Below are 24,413 nucleotides of genomic sequence, written 5' to 3'. Positions count from 1 at the left end.
ATAAAGAAGTTCATTCTGGTTGGTCGGTTGGTCGGTCGCTTGGTTGGTTGGTTGGTCTTTGTGGAACATTAGAACCTATTTTATCAACTTTTGCTTGTGCCCAGTCAGTAAAACCATTCCTCTAAAAGAAAGGCCATGAGGAACATTCATGTGCAGAGAGGTTCTGGGGTCCAGGGACAAGGGTGTGTCCTCATGTGACCTCTCCTCCTCATCTAGCACCTACACCTTGGCCATGGCTGACCCTTGTTTGTGGGCTTTGACGATTTTCATTTCTGTTTTCAATTTACTAATACAAAGCCCCAGATTATAGGGAAGATTGGGTCTAATGCTCGGGACCTAGAACAGGGCTGCAGTTAAACTAAAGCAACCTAAGTAACCCACTCTGGAAGTCTTCCACGGTGAGGGAAGAAGACAAGTCCAGTTGAGGGCCCCTTGGCAAATGGTGGGACATACGAGCACGAATCAACACTGGGTGCCTCTCCTGGCTCGGAGAATGCTCTCCCTGCATCCCTGCAGTGGAGACTGGACATGAGCAACCTGACCCCTTGAAGAGTCTTTGGAGCCTGGCAGTAACCGGAGCTGCTCTAGGTTATTTTTGCTGATGCCGTGTGGTTCTTAAAGGGACTGCGTTCTGAGTCCACCTATCCGGACAAGGGATGCAAAACGATGACAAGACAGACGGGATAAGCCTTACCTCATTAAAAGCAGTGCCTAACAAGCAGATAAATGTGAAGGTATGGACTGAAGATCCTCATGCCCTCTCAAAGAGATCGATTAGTCATCTCATGGAGAAGCATCACTGTTTTGAACTGTGAAAATGCTAAATAGCAAGGGATTCTACTGACTTAAAATGTAAACAGATGGCAAGCTATGACCCAGGCTTTGTCCTCAGTGAAAGCCTACTACTTAAACAGGGAGGAAGGGGCAGGAGATTAGAGCTGGAAACGGTGCCAGGATTGGCCCCACGGTTTTCATAACAAGTATAATTACTGCACTGCACAAAAGAAAGCGAAGTTCAGTGAGAGTTCATTACAAGCTCAAAACTTGCATGACATGGCTGTTACACATGAACACAGCAGACACAGTTACCTATACAAGACCCACACCAGATCAAATCAGTTAAAATTTCCAGCATGGAGTAAGGCTTCCCAGGCACCACCCCTATCCGGATAGCTGTGCTGGTGTTTTGGTTTTCGTTTTTTCATTTGTGTGTGTGTGTGTGTGTGTGTGTGTGTGTGTGTGTGTGTGTGTGTGAGAGAGAGAGAGAGAGAGAGAGAGACAGAGACAGAGAGACAGAGACAGAGAGACAGAGACAGAGACATTTGTTTTGTTTTGTCAACTTGACTCAGACCAGAGTCACCTAGGAACCTAAATTTAGGAATTGTCTCCATCAGATTGTCTGTAAACACATGGTTTAAGGGGGGGGCATATTTTCTTGATTGATACTTGCTGTGAGAAGCGCCCCACCCCACCCCCAACTACGGTTCCTGGTGCTGGCCCTGGGCAAGTGCGCCTACGTTGATCAAGAAAGCAAGCTGAGCGAGGCGAAAAGCAATGTTCGTCCACTGCTCTGTTTCCCCTTAGTGCCAAGCCTGAGTTCCTCAATGATGACCTGTGACCTGGAAGTAAAACATGAAAACAAAGCAACAAACAAACAAGCCCCTCCTCCACAAGTTGGCCCTTGTCGCCTTTCATTGGCAGGTGATGGCCGGGAGGGTGGCTTTGCTTTAGTTAGGAGGTGGTTAGAGCTAACACTGTCCATGCCCCCCAGCGACTAACTCCATACTCTTGCACACTTGGACAGCACTAATAGGATGTGGCAGCTTGTTTGTTGTTTGTTAAGGGTATGTTACGTCGGGATGCAGATGTATTAGGAGGAGGTTTGGGGTGGGTTGGAGGGAGCGAGTGGGGGGAGATATGATTAAGATACATTGTGTAAATGTATGATACTTCCGAATAATAAATCTCAACAGCAACAGCACTGATTCCAACAACAGATACACCCACTCGGACAAACAATTCTTGTGAAACAATCAATCCGTCCGTTCATCCCCCTTCCCATATCCCTATACTGACCAGAGGGATGCAGGAATAATCCAGAAATAAGGGAAAGATACCGAGTCATAAATTGCAAAGACTATAACCTGCTGGTGGCCTTAGCAAGGTGGCACTGTGGATAGAAGTCCAGTAGGGAAGGCTGGCACCAAAGGGCATCAGCTACGTTTTAGAGTCTCGGTGAGATCAATATACGTGATATGCTTTGAACTGGAGCCTGGCACACAGAATCCCCTTCGTGAATGCGTTGTCGATACCTGAGCTCTCCATATTCCCACTCAGCAGGTGTGGGAGTCCGTTGGTCTTGAGATCTGACCAGGAGGAGTCAGGAGGAAACTGCTACTTGTGGAGAAACTTTTACAGTGTCATCTCTAACACTGAGAATTGCCTGACTCTCTTGTGGAGAGGAGAGAACGGAAGCCCAGAGGTGTTGGTAAGTCCTGTCTAGCAGAGGGCAGAGCAGGGAACTTAACGTGGGTCTGACTTCAAAGCCTGAGCTAACAGTTGGAGTATGAATGGAGTAAGGGCTTGGGAAAGGGAGCTACAGAGTGACCCTCAGGGCCCACATCTACTGCAACTGTGCCTTAGCTCAGCCCTTTCCAAGCTCTACTCCACCTTCCAGCCATGGTATTGTTTCCTTTTGGTCTGATCTCTGCAGGAACTTAACCATCCATTATCAGACTGGAGGTTACTCTACAGAGAATACGGTTCCCTGTAATCCTATTAAAATTACATAATTATAAATAAGTGCTCATTGCCGAGCCATCAGTCTTCAGCCATGCCACGGATGATCACATAAATCATGCCAAACTGCACAGATGTGCGGCATCTCACGGGTCATAAAGCATCTTTACAGATATTTGTTGATTTAATCTTCCTGACACCTCAGGAAGGGAGCGGCGAGCCTGTTTCTCAGGTGAGGAAATCAGCTATGTCTGAGGTAAGTTGAATACAACCCACGTAATCAGGGCTAGCATCATCCCTTGAATGCTGGGTTTCCTGATATCTACTCATCTGCCCCATTCATTTCAGTGCCTGCGGCTCTGGACAAGGCAGCAGCATTCTTTCGGGTGCAATGTGTTATTTTCCAGCTATTTCTCAGCAGAGCCCAAGTATTACCCAGGTGGAAACAGATAGGATCCCATCCCGTCCCAAAGTTTGAGCATTCAGGAGAGGAGAAGCATGTGTTAAGCATCGTTACAGCACAGAGCAGTTTATGCACAAAAGCATAAGTGGCTAGTGATCTTAACTGAATAACGCTCAAACAAACTATAACTTAACAAAATTACACTTTACACACACACACACATACACACACACACACACACTCTCCAACCTTGAATAGTCTATTTAAAACTGTATGCACCTTTAATAGAGGATATGACGGTATTAGCTATGTTTCAGGATAAGACTGAGTGCCCACACTATAGTCTGTGCTATCCCAAGAATTTTACTCTTACGAGGTTATCTCAGGAACACATTCAGGTAGGCACTGGTGCTTCTCTTATTTTACAGAGGAGAAAACTGACTCAAGTTTAACCTTCCCTGGGGTATACCTGGTGAGCAGTGGGGTTGTGGTTTGAACTTGGTGGCATTCAGAGTATATGTCCATAACTGTCCTACCAACCCGTCCCCATTGACTGAATATCAGACATTGCCCTCACTCAGGCCTCACTGAATCTTCACAAAACCCCAGCAACAGGCTTAAAAGTCACAGAATCTGATGGCGGTTTGGTCAGTCACAGTTCAATATTGTAAAGTTTATAAAGCAACCCAATGTAACTGCGTTCAACTACCTTACTCCATGGAGTACACTTGTTATAGGATAACAAGTGAACAAGTGTTGGAAAACAATAAAAACTAAAGTTTTGCTTTCAATAATGAAAACTTTGGCTTTGTAGCCCGTTTACCTTGTCAACGGCTGCACTTTATTTTGACCAGGTGCAACCTTGCAGCCTTGGTGCTAGTCTTCACGAGTTGACTTAAAAATCATTTGATGTCCATTTAGCATGCACTGAAATTTCCATTTTACAAAGAAGAACTGTGAAGGGACATTCCCCAGGCCTTGAATTCTTAATTATTTTATTATCCTCCTGATCTTGTTGTCTCCCCTTTATCTTTAACCTATTTTTCTTTCTCATTTCATTTGTTCCTTAGTCAAAATGTTGTTGGTTCCTGGTACCCAACCCTGCTGCTCTCTTCCAAAGCACGGTGCTCCAAGGAAGGCTTCTCAAAGTTGTGTCTAGGACAATGCCCACATCATAAGCAGGGCCAAACCCCCAAATCCATGTTTTGTCAGAGAGCTTGACAATTAGTACAACAGCACAGCTTCTGTCTCTAAGATCAGTGGCTATTCCAGGATTCTGCTTAGTTGGTTCTCACCTTTTTTCTTACTTCCTAACTTTTTCTAACTGTCCCTCTTTGATGACCATTCCCCCTTGTCAGCATGTATAAAAGGGTTCACGTCTATGCGTAAGTGTTTTCTGCCTCCCAACTCTCCCACTGTCTAACATCTCACTCCTCCTTTGCATAGACAAACATTCAAAACCAACATTCAGTGGGGCATAAGGCATAGCTCTGTTACATCGAAATCCCAGTTCTTGGCAGATCTTCCATGATATTTCTCTTGTTTAATAGTGATGCTTTGAAAGGAAGAAAAACCAGTAGGAAAAGTGACAAATACTTCAATGGGCTCATTATTAAACAGAGCAGCCAATAGTAAAGTAAGCATGAAAAGGGCCCAACTTCATAAACCACAAGACAAATGAAAATCTCCAAGATCACGCTTATATATAATAATTAGATGGCCAGAAGTACTACACCAGAGTGGGGCAACTGGATCCTACATGTATTTCACCTTTTGAAAAAGGCAAGTGGAAGGAGATACTAGAATTTATACACAGAAGTTCTTGATGCAATGAGCCCGCCCCTGGACTATACCCTACAGATGTGTATTATGGTGTCCACAGAAGTACTTACCGATAGTGTACAAAGAATCCAAACTCATGGGTGGTAAAATGGCTAAAGAACATTCATACAATGGAATTCCACACCGCCATGGGGAAAAATGGCTGGTACATACAGCATGAATTAATCTCATTAACATAGACTGAGTGAAATAAGCCAGATGCACACAAAAACAGAACGTGTGACCTCATAGCTATCAATTACAGAAACAGGCAGAACCAGACAGGCAGTGTGAAAAGTCAGGATGCTCTACAGAGGCAAAATGGGGCAAAAGAGTGCACTTAGAAGGATGAGCACATTATAGACTGTGGTAGAACTGATGCTCAATTTGCACAATATTTTACATTCCTTTCTGTCCATGTTCTATTACACACACACACACACACACACACACACACACACACACACAGAGGTGGGTGTTAAATATGATTTGTCCAGATCATCTCTTTAGAACTCCTTGGTTCTAGCCCTGTCCTGCACAGCGAGACACTAAGACTCTGTGGCCAAGGACTAAGTCTCTGTTGTCTTACACTAACCTGCTCTCAACACATCCTGGTGAGGGAGTGAATGAGTCTCCAGTAGCCCTGCCCCTGGGCAGTTCTGTTCTCTTTCATTCTCTTGTGGAATTTGTGTTTTCAGCCTCTCTGTTGAGCTTGTAATCAACCTGAAGACGGTGTGGTAAGAATAAACCGGCTATTGGAGGAACAACTGGCTTTGAGTCCAGAAATTCGTAGAAACAGCCACTTTCACCTCCCACAAGCAGCCCGCACGTCAGTATCACCCATCACCCCCACATTGGAGAACAAGAATCAGTGGGCACCGAAGACATTGGCTCGGCTTGCAAATGCGAAAGACCCTAATGCATCTGTGGCTTCTTATCAGACCTGACTGATAACCATAGGTACGTACGTACGTACGTACGTACACACACACACACACACACACACACACACACACACACACACACACACACACACGTGGTGGGGGGGGAGAACACAAAGTTGGAGAAGCAAAGTAAAAATCATCACACCTTTCCACAGTTGTGAGACCCCCAGATTCACCAAATGTATAACATGGCTTTCCTCAAAGGCCTGCGGGTCTTCCTCAGTCTCACCACTGCACTTCCCAGTTACCCAAGCTGCAGTCCTGGGGCTCTTGTTTCATCCTCTCCACACTACCTCAGCTCAGTCAGCCAGTGCTGTCTCCTATGCTCGACAAGTCATCCTGTATACACTATCCCCGGCACCACATCATTAGTCCAGGCCTTAAGTTCTAACTTTCTCTGGAGGGCCACCTTAATGGCTGGAATGCTGTATCTCTCAAATCTAAGTGCAGACACTGCTGAATTCATCTAACTTGTGTTCTTGTGATGGCCATGCGGACTCACTATAAAATCCCAATCCGAGCACGTCCCCTTAACTACGGGACGGAGATCACACCTACCATTCGGCATACCCTGATGGACAGAGCCCCAGCCAAGCTCTCCCTGGAGACTCTCCCCTTGGGACTCCATTCCTCCTCCATCCACCCTGCATTCCAAACATTTGCCAGTGTGCTGCTCGCCCTGGGAAATGCCTGCTGTTTTTCTCTCTGCCTCACTGCTTTGTGTGCCAAGGCTCTGCACCCCTAGAACGCCCTTCTCCTGCTATCAAATTCCCACCCATCCCGCAAGATGCAACTCACGTATTTATGCCCCTGTCAAATCCCTCAAGCGAAGCTAGGATATTGCTCCTTTCATGGTACAGCTAGGCTTAGTGGAGACTTTGAACCTCATACAGACAGCTTCATAATGTAGTAGGGGTTGTTGTTTTGTTTTTTACTTGTTTATGTAGTGTGCAGTTCTCACTGTACATTAGGTCTTGGGGCATGTATTTGGGGGAGGGGGTATATGTGTCTTCTTTGCATGCCTTGGCGAGCACACAAGAGCTAACCAAAAATACTCGAACAATTAATAAATGAAACCAATTATGTATGCATAAATAGCCGGTTGCAGCTAATTTCTTTTTCGTTTATCTGTATGTATATTGTAACCGTGTATACATGCTCGTGTATGAATGCACATGTGTGTACACACACAGAGAGGCCACAGATTGGTGCTACATGTCTTCCTCTATTGCTCTCCACCTGACTTTTGAGGCAGAATCTCTTGTGGAACCCAGAGCTCACAATTGATCAAGACTAGTTGGCCACTGAGCTTCAGAAATTCCCCCTCCATGGTGGAGAGATTACAGATATATGCCACCATGCCTGTTGCTTTCTTCTTCACTTCATGTGTACATGCATGTACTAAGCGTGTTTGTATGTATGTGTGCATGTTTACATGTGGGCTCAGTTTCAGCTGTGCGCATGTGGAAGTAGGATCTCTCAGTCAAACGTCAAGCCCTCTCATAAGGCAGCTGGCTGAGCAAATGCATTGTTTCTTCATTCCAAGAGACACTCTACGTTCACATGGTTCTAGCTAACTCTACACTTGAGACCTGTCCACATTTCTCATCTCTTTTTAAAGTTAAGTCCAACAAGAACACCCACAACAGAAATAATGTTAATTCACAACTCTGTGAATCTGTTAGCAAGCGTCTTCAAGTAAGATGTGCAAACAACATTTGGCTCTTGCACAAGTATCCACAGAGCATGCTGTTACCCCCTTTCAGCCTCACTTCAGCTCCTTCTACCCCTGGAAGCATGTATGACTCTGGACAGAGGACTGGAAAAGAGCAAAGATCTATCTAAGGCTTGGAGTGGTAGTACGCAGTCCTAGCATTTGGAATGCCGAGGCAGGAGGATTTCAAATTCCAGTTCAGCATAAGCCACATAGCATGCTTATCTTGTGGGGTGGAGGGGGTATAGTCTGTATAGAATAAGATGTTCTTTTTCATCCCTAACCTCTGTACTCAGTGGAGATGATAGTCGATGTTCAAGTTCAAGTTTTCCACAGAACAAAAGTAGTCTGAGACTTGTTAAAGACTATTCTCAAAGCAACCAGGAAAGATCAGAATACTCCTCCTCTCTCTCCTGTCCTGGAGCAAGTAAAACAAAGGGCGCTCTACTATTTCTAAGCCCAGGATAGGAATATAGACAGGTAGACAGTGAAGGAGTGGTGTCATCTATCCTGATTGATGAAAGGAAGAAAGGAAGCAAAGAGCGGCTGGGTCTTCTGGGGGATGGGTGTGGCTGTGAGACACAGTGGGTGAACAGTGGGAGAAGAAATGGCATCTGAGTGCCACAAAAGGCCAGGACAGCACAGGCAGCCACACTCAGTCCACCACTCCATGGGCACCTGGCATTTCAGCAAAAGGCATCACATCCACAGTGCATGCCCCCGTCACAAAGAAGAAAACCAAAAGCAGTGGTCAGCAGTCCCTGTGGATGTAAAGCTACCATTTCACGGTGCTTTCTAAAATGACACTGGAAATCACCCAGAGGCCCTGCCCCCAAGAGACCCAGAAAAGCAGTACTCTATCTCTGCTGACATTACTAGAGGGAACAAGAGCGGGTTTCTTGCAGTAGCCTGCCTGCACTGTCTCTTCTTGCTTCTCCTCTGCTGGAAAGAGAAGGGGCAGAAGAACAGTGGCTGGGCTTACAAATGTGTAGCCCCTAATACAAATCCGTGGCCTCCTATCAGACGGGGCTGATCATCTCTCTCTCTGTCTCTCTCTCTGTCTCTGTCTCTCTCTGTCTCTGTCTGTCTCTGTCTCTGTCTGTCTCTCTCTCTGTCTCTCTGTCTCTCTCTGTCCGTCTCTCTCTCTCTGTCTCTGTCTCTCTGTCTCTGTCTCTGTCTGTCTCAGTCTCTCTCTCAGTCTCTCTCTCAGTCTCTCTCTCAGTCTCTCTCTCAGTCTCTCTCTCTGTCTGTCTCTCTCTCTCTCTCTCTCTCTCTCACACACACACACACACACACACACACACACACACACACGTGATCAGAACTCAGACTCCTCAGCTTTCTTTCCTACAAACATACCCTGAGCAACAGGCTTTGAATGCATTTGTGTACACATCCCCTCTGACAGACTGGATGTTGGCCTGGAGTTGGAACCTCTGTAGTTTAGCCCGAGCGTCATCGCACCTACACACACCTGCAGCAGAGGTGAGAGTCACCGTCGCAGTAACTGCTATTGCATCTCAGCTCTTCTCTTGGCGAGATGTTTCTTAACTTCACAGCACCAACACAATAAAAGCACCTGGTGAAACGATTCTCGCTTTTCTAACATCCACATATCAATACTTGAGCACCTACGTGGTGACGTGAGCCTCCCTCAGCCCCACCCCTTCTAGCAGGTGTTCATGATGGAGCAGTATCCAGGGAAGTGTGTGAGAAACGAAAATGCAAATAAATCCATATTTAATAAGTGTAGTGAGATACGTATCAAACATCTCACAAGTGTGATTGCTATTGTGATAATGGCTTTTCAGCTGTTTTTCAAGAATCAAAATCATGTCTAGAATACATTTTCAAATATAAGCATATGCCTGCAAGTTCCTTTTGGACCTGGTTTCAAAGCTCTGCTACTGAACTGCAGTTTGGAAGCTGGGTAACAAAAGCTGAAAAAGACTGAGTGATTTCTTTGCACCAACAGTACCTCTAACCATCCATCCTTCTTAGGTGTAGCCTCTCGACTTTTGCAAAAACAAGCTCGAAGGAGTTGGGCAAAGCAAGTTTGGGTTTCCTACCTGGACATCTGCTTCTGGTCCTAGTCACAACTTCTCATAATCTTGAGTCTCAATTTCTCAGGTGAATTCACCAATCTGCTGACAAGAAGTTTCACATTATAACCCCTCCATCTACAAGTCGTACATTAAAATGTGATTGAAAATGGGTGAAACATTCAGTCTAAAGGTTTGAACTATGAGAGCATTAACACATAGGGGGAAGGAGAAATAACATGTAGGTAACATCTGCTGGGCCAAGCCACATGGTGCTACCAAAATAAACGTCAGAAAGTAACTCAGGACACCAGGCGCGGTGATGCAGACCTTTAATCCCAGTGCTTGAGAGGCAGAGGCAGGAGGATCTCTGTGAGTTCAAGGACAATCTGGACTACATACAGAGTTCCAGGGAAGACAGAGGACACAGAAAAACCTTGTGTGAAAGAAAAAGACAGAAAGAAAAAGACAGAAAGGGGGAGGGAAGGAGGGAGAAGAGGGAAAAGGGGGGAAGAGAAAAGGAAATACTTAAGAGTAGTAAAATAAACAGTGATGACATTGGATGATAACCTAAAGAATATGACAGACATTCCTGAATCCAGATCGAAATTAACAAAATATGCTGATAAAGGCCACCTATCTGCAAGAGAGAAAAACGTAATTTTTCTGAATCAAGCAGAGTTTTGACGAAAAATGTACTAATTTTATAGTTAAAAAGATGGGGCAGCCTCTGTTTCAACCAAGTGATCAAGGTTGATGTCACCAGGGCACAAACATGACAATGGGACATCACCCGAACAAAATACAGTTTCCTACACCCAAACCCATAACTTTACAAAACTCCTGGCCACTGTTCCTCAAAACAGTCAATCCTATACGAAGGGGGTGGAGCGTATCGTGGCACATAGTTGTGCTATCGTATGTCATGCTGGAAATGAGTACCTAATCAAAACTGGATCAACTTTTAAGCCAACCGAATTTTTTAAATGTGCTCATCACACATCCCAATGGACAAAAGTCACAATTTTTCTTCTCTTTCTTTTGTTCTTTGTATTTGGAGGTGGTGTATAAATATGTGTGCTCACCCATGTCAATCCGTATCGAGTGCCTTACCCCCACCCTCCACTGAACTCTTTTGACAGAAGGGTCTTTCGACCAGACTTGGCCTCATCGTTTTAGCTGGAACTGGCAGGTCAGGGAACCCAGAGATCCACCTGTCTCCACTTCACCAGATCCGGGGTCACAGGTGCATGACTCTGTGCCCAGCTTTCATATCAATGCTAGAGATTTGGATTCATAATCTCACGCTTCTGCAGCAATCGCTTTATCCAGTAAGCCACCATTCCCAGCCTCAGACCAGCCCTTTGCAGGGCGATTTGGCGGGGTTTGTTCCACGCTTCCTTTTAAATCTTAATGCCTCCGAAACGGCCCAGAATAACATCTTTACCTGCTGTAGCCCAGGCCCTTCTCATCACAGAAAGAATGTCTACTTTCATTGCCAGAGACAACACACTTGAAACAGACCCAGTCTACCACAATGCAACAACCCCGCCAATATCACGACGACGGTTCAAGACCTTCTGAGCACCCTAGCTAGAGCGCCCCACTGCTTGACAATGGTTGGTCCCATCTTTTGGCTGACGGACAGCAGCAGAGAGTACATGACACGTTGAAAAACTGGTGGATAAAATAATAAATATGTGGAAAGAAACAGGATATCGGCAATGAAAGCAGGCAAGGTTGACTAGCCAGTTAGTGAGCACCCAAAGTTACCCAGGACTTGTAATGATCCTAATGAGAGCAGAATCAGATCTTAAGAATCAGATCTTTTCACTCTACATGGACTGGCCCAGGGCTCCAACTGCGTATGTAGCAGAGAATAGCCTTGTTGGGGCAGCAGCAGAAGGGAAAGCCCTTGGTCTTGCCAAGGGAATATGGGGGGGTGGGAGTAAGGGGGATGTATGGGGGGAATACCCGTATGGGGGAAGGGGAGAGGAAGGGATGGGGGCTTATGGATGGGAAACCAGGAACGGAAATAACATTTGGAATGTAAGTAAAGAAATATATCTAATAAAAAATTAAAAAAAAAAAGAATCAGATCTTTTCCCAAAGGTTTTTTTTCTACTATAATAAATAATCTAAAAGACCGTACACCTAGACATAGGACTTAAAACTTTGACTATTAGCCACTGTGCATGCACCAACATACTAAGGATGCTTCAAACAATATTTGAAAATCACTCCCCTTCAGGCCAGAGTGCATACTTTCTACAAATCTGTCCTTGCCATTGAACGAGCGTGGACAATGGAGCCACTGCTTCTGCCCTCGTCTGATATCAATGCTCAGGGGCTCGTGAGTTTTCTTGACCCCAGTACATTCAAGAAATTCAAAGTAAAACGCACAGCTTCTGGGACACACTGTCCTCAAAAAGACATCATTTTATGAAGTCCCCAGCCAGGCCAGGAATCAAGGGGCTCCCAGGATTCACTCACTGACTCTGGTAACTGATTACCAAACTTGCTAGAAGGTGGAGAACCAGTGTTGTGGGGACTTTGGGGGCTGTTTTCTGTTTTGAAAGTTCTATCATTTTTCAATGCCTTCTTAAAGTAAGTCATAACCATCTCCTGCAGACTTCTCTCTCCCCATTTCACTGGAACAAAACTAAGTAAGAAACACCAAGGCTAAGGCATATCACAGTAGCAGTTTGCAGTGTGGAAGGTCTGTTCCATGGGGAGCGGCCGAAGAGTCCTCTTATTCAATCACAATGTGGCCATTAAAATGAAGAAATTAGAAAAAAGGAAATGTTTTCAACAGCAAGACAGTAATTAAAGATAGGGGTTAACTGCTTCCGGCTGGAGAGATGGCTCAGTGGTTAAGAGCACTGGCTGCTCTTCCAGAGGTCCTGAGTTCAAATCCCAGCAACCACATGGTGGCTCACAATCATCTGTAATGGGATCTGTTCTGTTTTATCTGAAGATATCTATATAAAATAAATAAATAATTCCTTTAAAAAAAAGGAGTCAACTATTTCAAAGGTACCTATGTAGGCAAAGACTAGCATATAGAAGGGAATTTTTTAAATCAAACTGGTTCATAGCAGGTCGTTTCTGTATCCCACAGTACTGCTGCTGAGGTGAATTATAAACTGGGCAGTAACAACGGCCTAACAGCAACCTGCTAGGCTCCAAAATAAAGCCTCTCAATCTATTAATCCCATAAAACCATGACTATTCCATACGAGAATTCATCAAAGACTAGGTCTCTAACCCAAGCAAGACATAAATCTGCATGCAGTGAGACTGGACGGTCCACAGCACAGAGACCTTCTCCAAGCCGCTTACCCACACTCAGGATTTCAGAGTGCACAGAAGAATGTGCCGTTAAAGACTGTTCATTTCATCCGTTGCCACACCCGCTGTTTCCATGAGAGGTCATATACGCCACCAAATCACATTGTTTGAATACACGCAGCTCTCAACTTACAAACACCTGACGAAAACCAAAAATAAAACCAGCTGCTGCCAACACTATCGGAGGCCTTGCTGTTACCCCTGGGGACAATCAGCTGTCATGAAGAAATTGGAAACCTTTGCAGAGGGGTGACAGGAGAAAGATAGAAGCAATAAAAGGAGAGCTAGAAAGGAAACTCACACTGGGCAGGTGCCTCACCTCGGCAGTGCACAGTAAACCAGGGTGGGCGGGCGGGCGGGTGGGTGGGTGGGTGGATGGATGGATGGATGGATGGATGGAAGGATGATGGATGGATGGGTGGGTGGATTGGTGAATGGATGGATGGATGGATGAGTTGAGATGGATAGATGGATGAGTTGAGATGGATGGATGGATGGGTGGGTGGGTGGGTTGGTGGGTGGACAGATGGATGGGTGAGTGGACAGATGGATGGACAGATGGATGGGTGGGTTGGTGGGTGAATGGATGGATGAGTGGGTGGGTGGGTTGGTGGATGGATTGGTGGGTGGGTAGATGGATGGATGGATGGATGGATGAGTTGGGATAGTGGGTGGATGGATGGGTGGATGGGTGGGTGGGTTGGTGGGTGGACAGATGGATGGGTGAGTGGACAGATGGATGGACAGATGGATGGGTGGGTTGGTGGGTGAATGGATGGATGAGTGGGTGGGTGGGTTGGTGGATGGATTGGTGGGTGGGTAGATGGATGGATGGATGGATGGATGAGTTGGGATAGTGGGTGGATGGATGGGTGGATGGGTGGGTGGGTTGGTGGGTGGATGGATGGATGGGTGGGTGGGTGGGTTGGTGAGTGGACAGATGGATGGACAGATGGATGGATGGATGGGTGGACAGACGGACAGATAGATGGATGGATTTCCATGTTTATCTTCAGCATCCTGTCCTTGTTACTTGGCCCTTATATCCTGCTCCACCTACATGTTAACAAACTTCCTTCTCAGGCTCCTCATTCATAAACTTGACCTAAAGGGAACTACAAACCAAGAGCAAACAGCTGTAATCAACACAGGAGAGGAGCCGAGCCCAGGACCGATCTACAAAAGTCAAAGTTCAGGTGGAAAGCAGATGACAGCGGCACACATGCAGCAAAATTTGGAATTTCTCTAGAATCTTCTTCTTTAATGAGGTTTAATTATTATGTAAGTAACCAGAGAAATGAGGCGTCTGTGTAAGGCCGAGACAACAAAGAAACTACAGAGAAAGCTGATGCTAGGTGTGGCTTGACATGAGTCCCGCATCCTCCCCAGAAGCACTAGTTCAACATATTCCTCAGACTATACAGGGATGGCTTTGGTGAATTATTCTAGACACACCTGGAGCCTCTTAACATCTCACTTCATTTATACTGGGTGCCATTACCTGATCCTTAACCTTCTCATGTTCCTAGTTGCTCCGTCACTCAAACCTATCTTCCTCAGCTTCCTCTTCCCAAGAAAGCTCAATCCCAGAGGGTCAAAGTTCAGAGGCACTAAGGGACTTTCCGTTCAATGACTTTCACTGAAGAGCCGCCAGTGTGTTCAATAGTCCAGCCTATGCTATAATGACTGCTCGGTCAGACCCTCACACATTTCCGTTCATTCCAGACCATAATTCTGCACTCTATAGAGACCACAGAGCAGTCAGTGTGGACAGTCCTCTGAGAACTTCTACAATACCCGGCTCTTATTCTGTCCTATAACATGATCCTAATTCTATCTGTAACATTCACTCTTCCTGGGATGCCGTCTTCCAGCCCCAGTTTTCCTTCCCAAGATGTTAACTGTACTTCAAAGCCCGTATCTTCCATAGAATCTTGCCCACTTCCTTCCTGTAACTGGCCTTGATCTTTATCTATGGACCTGCAGCTGTTTTACGCCTCCCATCCCGTCTTTGAGCACACTGAGTTCCTTGTGCATGCATCACTGAGACCAGCTTGCACGGCCTCTGAGAACGCACACGACGCAAAAGCCACTGTTCTTTCCGTGTCATTCTTAGACCACTGCCAGAATCAGGCCAGGTTCTTAGATTGTTCTGAGCTGACATTACGGTCGTTGATCAGAAAGGAAAGGATGATTCGGGCACGAGGCAAGTTTGAGCATGTAGTTTTGAATAAAATGAAATACAATAGGAGACCTGGAGCTAAATAACCAGCTCCTTCCTGCCCAGCGAGTCAACCCAAGTCTAACTGGTAAGATGTTACAGTCAGGAAAATACTCTATCCCAGGTTTTTCACTAAGAACTACGTGTGTTCCTATGGGTAAAAGACTTCTCACCTCTTCCTCTCTTTCCGACAGAAATGAATTCCAAGTTCAGTTCCGCACCAAAGAACAAAGTAACCCAGAACAATTTCCCCTATCTTACACATTATTCAAAGCAATTCTTCAGCCAAGGGCAGTGGCACACATTTCTAGTCCCAGCTACTCAAGAGGCTAAGACGCAGGACCCCTTGGGCCAGTATGTTCAAGGCCAGCTTTGTTCTTCTTTGCTATGTGGAACTCATGCGTGTGCTAGCACTGGTGTGAGTTTTTCTAATTAACACACCTACCTAATAAATGTATCTACTTTTAACAGATGGACCATGCTCTGGGGAAATCATTACGATCTATTAAAGGATAATTAGCCACATAAAATAGGACCCAACATTAGCCATGTAAAGAGAGACATCTTCATTTCAGATCAGTGTTTGATGATATGATCTGAACTTTTTTGAGGACCGTTTGTGTAAGGTAAGGATGCTACAGGCTGAATACTGATCCTAAATGTTTTAGTATTAGAACTACATGTGTGGGGATTTGTAATCCAAAAACTACATGCTATGTGTTTTAAGAAAATGTAACTATAAACATGGCCTTCAGGAGAAGAGCAACACCAGTGAACATGTAAGGGGAAACAAGGTGCCAAACATTCATATACTAAAGGATTTGAGGGTGCATGGAATAAAACACAAAAGTACTTGCACATCTCTTCAGTCAGCAACTTCCCCAGGTCTTTAATGTGGCTGTAGATGACTGTCCCAAACCATGTATTTATCTATCTAGTTTATTTCAACTCGTTACAAGATTCCCGCGAGCCACACATCCACTGGGGTCTGGGGATACGGCCTCAAGGCAGCAGCAGAGGGCAGCTGAAGGGCCCTTTCACGTGTTGTTGGTCCCTTCTGTTCTCAGCTGTCCCGCCTGCTTTCCATGTTTGCTCTGCCTTCTTAATGACTCGTTTCTGATTTTCATTTCTGAGTTTCTGACTCAGTGATTTCTTTTGCAACCCATGTGCTCTCAGCTGCCAGTGGCACTCTTTCAGATTGCACTGCATGCACGTCGCCAATCTCTTGGGGACCGGATCACGAAACTTCTCAAAACTGAGCCTGGAGTAAGGGCAAACAAACCGAGGGGAGGCTCGGGAGGTGCGTTAGATCACTGTGGTTTGAGAAACCATCTTAGGCTTATCCGGTCTTTCTGATGGGACAGCCCCAGTACTCGGCTGAAACTGGGTGACTTGTTATAATAATTTGAACAGATGGTTAGGTTTGGGTTTTTCTGAGACAAGGTACCACATAGTCCAGGCTGGTCTCAAACCCCCATAGAGTTAAAAATGGCCGTGGGATTTTGATTCTCCTGCCTCTCAGCTCTGCTTCCCTAATGCTGAGATCACAGGCATGGAGCACCATGTCCAGTTAAACAGTTTCTCCTACAAGTCCTCCACCTCTTCTCCTACCTCCTTGGAAGAGGAGGAGGAGGAGGAGGAGGAGGAGGAAGAGGAGGAGGAAGAGGAGGAGGAGTAAAAGGAGGAAGAGGAGGAGGAGTAAAAGGAGGAAGAGGAGGAGGAGGAAGAAGAAGAGGAAGAAGAGGAGGAGGAGGAAGAAGAGGAGGAGGAAGAGGAGGAAGAGGAGGAGGAGGAAGAAGAGGAAGAAGAGGAGGAGGAGGAAGAGGAGGAGGAGGAAGAAGAGGAAGAAGAGGAGGAGGAAGAAGAGGAGGAGGAAGAAGAGGAGGAAGAGGAGGAGGAGGAAGAGGAGGAAGAAGAGGAGGAGGAAGAGGAGGAAGAAGAGGAGGAGGAGGAGGAAGAGGAGGAAGAAGAAGAGGAGGAGGAGGAAGAGGAGGAAGAAGAAGAGGAGGAGGAGGAAGAGGAGGAAGAAGAGGAGGAGGAGGAGGAAGAGGAGGAAGAGGAAGAGGAGGAGGAGGAGGAGGAGGGGGAGGAGGAGGAGGAAGAAGAGGAGGAGTAAAAAGAAGGAGTCTTAATAGCAATATTCTTTACCACCAAAAGCCACTCAGGGGTATAGGGCAGAAGTGTCATGATGACTTCTCAAAGAGCAGCCCTCAGAGCAGCTGCATGCACATTATGCGTAATTTTGCATCCCATCTCAGACCCCATAGACCACCTGTGTAACTAAATCTTCAAACCGAAATCCTGGAAGCAGTTCTAGAGACTGCTGGCCATTAGCGCACCTCAAAATCTCTGACCAAAACAGCCATTCAGCTAAAGCTGCCAGCCTAAGCCCTGACGCCCCACGTCCTCTACTTAACTATCTCTGTATAGCCTTCACAGAAGGCCAGTCTCTGCAGGCCACTGGACAAAATTAATTCTAAAAAAACCTCAAGAAAATAAAGATCAAAGCCGGACTCTGCCCAGGGAGCTTCCATTTCTAAGAGCATAACACAGAGCACAGACATAAGAAAAAAACTTAAAAGCATCTAGAAGCAATATTTCAGGGCACTCCAGGACATGGTGGGCACCTACACACTGAGGGGGGCACAGCCAAAACTTGGCAGAGTGCTGTTAGGACTCAGAAAAGAGGTGTCCCGGGTGAGACTGGAGCAGAATTTAAAGAGGGAGATTTTCAAGCAGGTCTTGAAGAGATTTGGAGATTGCCAAAGGACGTTGGAGATCAAGGAGAAAAATGTATAGCGATGTCTCTTGGTAGTCAACACAAAGAGAAAAAGAAGTGTCCCTCAGGACCTTAAAAAGCTATGATACTGGCTTAGTCAGAACACCCTAGGAAGAAGTTTTATAAATATACATTATCTTTGGAGGCAGACTAGCAGTACTGTCACCCCCAGCCTATAGGGAAGAAACTAGGGCTCACTTGAAACCCTTAAACAAGTCATTGTAGGTCAGGGATAGACATTACCTTCTAGTGTGAACTCTGCCCAGACTAACAACATCCCTAGTAGAATCATTAAGTAGCACTCACACCTTCCAAACAGCAAACCACCCTTTTTCTCCTTTTTTCCCAGATTAAGAATCTAAGGGAAAGAGAATGCTTTTACATGTGAACATCCACATACATACTTGCATGAGTGGGCTTACCCCCATGTGTGTGCACATGGAGGTTTGTATGTATACACTGCTTGTGCATGTGCGTGTGTGTGTATATGTATGTGTGTGGTTTGTTTGGTGTGTGTATATATATGTATGTGTGTGTGTGTATGCACTGTGTGTGTGTGTGGTTTGTGTGGTGTGTGTATGTATGTGTGTATGTGTGGTTTGTGTGGTGTGGTGTGTGTGTGTGTGTGTGTGTGTGTGTGTGTGTGTGTACACAAAGGTAGAAGATATCCCTAACAGACTATACGTCGTCTCTTAACAACTTACTACATTTCCTAATTTGTTTGCTAGATTGGTATATTGAAAAGTAAAAGCCAATCAAAATATCTACAATTTATGATCAAGAGAATTACCCAAATTCACCATTGTGACTTAGTCCTTTGAATGTTTTTGCATCTGACTACACAATCCAATGACAGCCAACAATACTTGTCATTAATACTTATTCTTTAAACTTAAAACAGTGTTGAATAAAAGTTAGAGTTTAATTCCTCAATTTGCAGGGATAATCATGTTTTAGATGCCCTAAAAAGGGTCAATGGCTCTCCTCTCAACCAAAGCAAATGCAAGTTATCTCCATCATCATAAAAGGTGTCCAAAGAGCAACGCTATGAATGAAGTGTATTTTGTTCCGAAAACATGGTTACAGATCCAAATATGTACACCGATTCTGTCTGTATCTAAAGATGTACTTTGCCCCCTGCCACTGTGCCTTCCCAAGCCACCCATGTCTTTCTGCTCAGAAATCCCATAGTCTCTTTACGTCATGAGAGTTCTGGTTTTGTGGGCATTTCTCCTCATTCACAGGAGCGCACACCGCTCTGCTCTACCGGCTAGTTCAAGATGGCCAATGGAGGTGTTTTTGAGCACACACTCCCAAAACAGTGAGTTCTGTCACAGGACTCTTATGAAGTCAATAACTGTGAGGCAGAGCCCATGTTGGAACAACCTTCAGAACAAAAATATAAAAAGAAAGAGGCCCCCAACTCGCATCTCACATGATGCGATCATCCATAAAACCATGCTCAAGAACAGAGCAATTGAGTTATTACACACACACACACACACACACACACACACACACGCATGCACACACATACACACATACACACATACACACACACAGACATGCACACACACACAGACACACAGACACGTGCACACACACACAGACACACGTACACAGACACACACACACATACACACACACAGACAAGCACACACACATACACACACACATACACACAGAAACACACACACAGAGACACGCACACAGACACGCATGCACACACATACACACATACACACATACACACACAGACATGCACACACACACAGACACACAGACACGTGCACACACACACAGACACACGTACACACACACACACATAAACACACAGACAAGCACACACACAGACACACACACATACACACACACATACACACAGAAACACACACACAGAGACACGCACACATACACACACACATACACACGCACACAGACACACACACACACAGACACACACACACAGACAAGCACACACACAGACATGCACACATACACACACATACACACGCACACAGACACAGACACACACACACAGACACTCACGCACACGCACACACAGACACATACACACACACAGACAAGCACACATACATACACACACACACACACACACACACACACACACACACACACACACACCCTAGTTTGCTTTCTGTAGCTGTTACAAACATTTTGACCAAATGCAACCTAGGGAGGAAAAAAGATATATTTCAACTTAGATTTTGCATCCCAGTCTTTCAGGAAAGAAAGCCAGGGTAAGAATTCAAGCAGGAACCTGGAGTCGTGAACTGAAGCAGAAACCTGAGAAGGATGTTGCTTATTGGTTCACTGCTTTGGCTTGCTCAGTTACTTAACTTATACATCCTGAGCCCACAGGCGCGCCCACTCAGGGCACCACCCACAGTGGTCTGGGCCTCCAACATTAGCAACTATTCCACAGACAACCCCATAGGCCAAGTGTGATGGAGAGAATTCCTCAACTGAAGATCCCTCTCCCCAAGTGACTCTAGTTTGTCAAGTTGACAAAAATTAACGCAGCCCAAGTCAGGCTACAGGTGTGTACTGGGCTGTACTGCCAGCTCTCCTGGACCACAAGAAGCCTGGAGGCTGCAGGCTGGAGACACCTAGATAACACGGTAAAGTTTTGTGACCGTTATGCAAGGTAACTGCTCAGATAGAAACACTGCTTGGTCTACAGGCCTAAAGGAGAAACCAAGTCATTCCAGAAGCAAGACTAAAAATGTGCTTAGCACATGTCAGTCAGAAAAGCCCTTCATGCTACCCATGCTTACCCTGCAGCATGGCAGAACCAGCGTTCTTGGTGCCCTATGGGACCTAACTCCAGAGCGTAGGACAATCGGATTCTCAACCAGACAGTTACACCGCTTACAAACCTCAAGCCTGAAGATCCAGATGACAAGACTTTCGCTCTGAGAGCTGCTTCTCGACCACAGAAAGAGAAAATTCCCTTCGTAATATTAACGGGCTAGGTCCAAGATACCTGAAAATATGAACAGTTATCTAATTTTTAAACACAACGAGAGGAAAATCCCACATCAGGAGCAGCCGAATGTAAAATATTCTTATTATTAAACTCATGACGGAAGAGTGAGGTGGTCTTACTGCACTTTTCTCCTTACTGTTGATACGGGCCAGTGTAATGCGCTTTCCCATGCTTAAATGTGCACACAGGCAGTTTCACAAGGCTTTAAGCTAGAGATACCTACGGGGTCACCTCAGACCTTAGAAGGGAACTTCACAGGAAATAAGACCAAAGCAGCACACTGACAGCAACTCTGATTACAACTGAGAGATTGCACATAAAGATTTGGATGGGGGGGACCAAGTGCAGCCTGCAGAGGAAGTGAAACCTTACTGTGGGGCTGAAGACACCTCATTTTTCCACACGAAGTCACCCACTCTTGCCCCATCCCCACCCACACCTGCATCTCTTGGCTTATTCATGGCCCTTCCTCACTGCGAACACTGTTGACTGTTCAAAGGACCCAGCAAAGTCCCTCATCGGCCTCTCTCACCAGCGCAGTTCCCCACCTGCGCACAGCACTGCGCTGCACCCCCGAAGTTGGTCAGATGAGAGATATCTTGCCTTTGATACCTGCATTTTTATTTCTGAAATTAAAATATAATTGCATCATTTCCTCCCTCCTCTTTCCGATGCCTCCCAGGCCTCTGTCCATATCAAACGCATGTCCCGTTTTGTTTTTTTCATTCTTTGCCATTGTTGGCACGCTTAAATAGGCAAATTCAACCTGCTCAACCTGTTATTTGTGAGTCTGCGGTTTCATGGAGGGGCTCATCCCAGTGGAAGAAGACGATTTCTTCTGCCCTCAGAACTCCTGGGTTGGCTGTAGTTCTTTCTCGATGGCGGTTTGCCCTCCCATGGTAGCCTGTCCATCGAAGTTGTATTTGTTCCCGTCTTGTTTACGCAGCCATACTGTTGGGGAATCATGGGTAAAACTTCCCTGTCGCTTCTGCAAAATCTCACAGAAGATTTCCTTCTCCTCTGGTTCTTACACCTGGAGTAACCACAGAAACCAAGAAACCAACAAGAGTCTATACAGTGTGTGTGTGTGTGTGTGTGTGTGTGTGTGTGTGTGTGTGTGTGTGTGTGTGTTTTCATCTGAGGAATGATGGAAGTCAATACAGAAGGACAAGAAGAGGGGAAAAAATACTAAGTGTGTTTGGAAAACCATATGAAATCCTATTTTTATCTTTTACGTAAAATTACATACAACTGTGTGTGTGTGTGTGTGTGTGTGTGTGTGTGTGTGTGTGTGTTGTCATCTGAGGAATGATGGAAGTCAATACAGAAGGACAAGAAGAGGGGAAAAAATACTAAGTGTGTTTGGAAAACCATATGAAATCCTATTTTTATCTTTTACGTAAAATTACATACAACTCTGTGTGTGTGTGTGTGTGTGTGTGTGTGTGTGTGTGTGTGTGTGTGTGTGTGTGTGTTTGGGATGTTTCCCCCAAGAGATCTATACCTTGTAGAGGGAATATCTTGTGTATTGAATGGCTGCGTCACCTATCAATTAAAAGGCCTATGACCTATAGCTTACACGGGAAACGGGAGTTAGAACATCTGGGAAGAGAAAGAATTCTGGCAGAGAACCATGTGAGAGATTCACCAGGGAAGATGTGAGGAGATGGACGAGTGGTGCCTGAGCACAGGTAACCAGCCATGTGGCAGATTGTGGGTTAAAATAATTGGGTTATCTAAGTTTTAACCTAATCGGAGTAGAGCCTAGCTATATGGCCAAGATATTTGTCAATATATTTTGAGTCTGAGTCATGTTTCTGGGAACATGGGGCTGGGAGGCAGAATCAGGCCTGATGTCTACAACACTATCTAACAAAATCCCCAATGTCGGGTGGGAAACTCCTCCTTGTGCCAGTGTCCATTTTTCAAGGGCTCCTAAAACCTGCTCAGTGTTTGCCGTCATGGCGCGGAGAGGTGTGGAGCAGATGTTGAAGCACTGAGCTCCAGTGCAGCTCCTCAGGTGAGAATCTGGACTCCACTATAGACTGTGTATGGCACCACCCAGCCTGCGAAGACCCTGTGCTTTCAGTTTTTCAGCTGCTCACTGTGGCTTTATGCTATAGCTCATAGGCTGCACACCTATTCTAAAACATAAGCGCATCTCTATATGTGAAACTTCCGGAATCAATGCCTTCTTTCAATTAGCAACAAGTGTTGCGCTTCCTCATTAAAGCTGCAAATACCCCTTGGATGGTAATTTGGCGCCTATGAAAAACGGGAGACGTAGCATCATACAGTTTTAGTGAAGATTAAATTTACATAAAATATATAGAATAGTCATCCTTGAAAAAGATGCTCAGTTACTGCTGGTTACTGTTGTTGTCATATTCTTACTATTATACTCATGACTGTGAACAGAGACACGGTGGTAAGGGATAATCTTCACAAATTTTGCATTAAAATGGGGGTTGGCATTGGGTACAGTGGCAGTTTATACCTAAAGTCCTAGCTACTCTTGAGGCTAAAGAAGGAAAATCACTGAAACACAGGAGTTTGAGGCCAGCCTGAAAAACTCAGATAAAAAGATAGCAGTGAGTGCGGAGATGGGAAAGTTAAATCCCTAATTCAAATGTGCTGCACCCCAGCACTTGGCCCACTGCCTGCTACACGGCAAGGTTTCGGAAGGTTACTGGTAACCAAATGAATGTTCTCCTCCTACCACACCTCCCCACCTCGACAGAAATTTAAGTCCTAGCCTTATCCATCAAGGCTCAATTTAAATTTCTTCCTCTGTGAAGAAAGAAGAGGAGAAGAAGAAGGAAAGGAAAGGAAAGGAGGTTTTTTCATTCTCTTCTCCCCTATTTTGCCCTCTTCCTATTGCTATGCATTACACTTGACTTGGACCTTACTGGGCCGAATAATTCTGTATACAAAGAGTATCTGTGCCTCTATTGACACCACATGCCACAGAAGGTCTTAACATAAAACAAATGCTCTCAAGATTGAATTTTGAGTCCTGCTAATTTCTATGAGGCCACACACACACACACACACACACACACACACACACACACACACACACGTCCCGAACCCAGGCCTCCTCCCCAGAATGATGTGACCTTATTTAAAAGCAGAGTCAATGCAAACGTAATTAGTTAGGATGATGTCATACTGGCTTGAGGTTGGCTGTTTAACCCAACATGATGCCTGGTGTCCTGAGCAGACAGAGAGAATGCCGTGTGAAGACAGGGGCAGAGATCAGAGTGGTGACAAGCCAGGGCATGCCCATGATTGTCAGCTGTCACCAGAGGCTGGAGGGAAGGCTCTTGAACATGGTCTTCCTCCCAGCCCTTAGAAGGCTTCAGACAGCCTAACCTCACATGTTCAGA

The 24,413-nt window shown here is 45.5% G+C and overlaps 1 protein-coding gene across 7 annotated transcripts in view; it reads right to left on the bottom strand.

Moving 5' to 3' along the window:
* Hivep2 (HIVEP zinc finger 2) overlaps positions 1 to 24,413 on the bottom strand; it is a 199,729-nt gene that overhangs the window by 149,431 nt on the left and 25,885 nt on the right. For 3 of the 7 annotated variants that reach the window (NM_001440165.1, XM_087551827.1, XM_087551824.1), the window contains 1 exon segment: positions 9,691 to 9,765. The gene's annotated coding sequence lies outside the window, so the exon portion shown is untranslated. 7 annotated transcript variants of the gene reach the window in all.

The sequence above is a fragment of the Rattus norvegicus genome, chromosome 1, assembly GCF_021556685.1.
Source record: "Rattus norvegicus strain SHRSP/BbbUtx chromosome 1, alternate assembly SHRSP_T2T, whole genome shotgun sequence".
Classification (NCBI taxonomy): Eukaryota; Metazoa; Chordata; class Mammalia; order Rodentia; family Muridae; genus Rattus; species Rattus norvegicus.
This window is presented reverse-complemented; position numbering and strand designations above follow the sequence as displayed.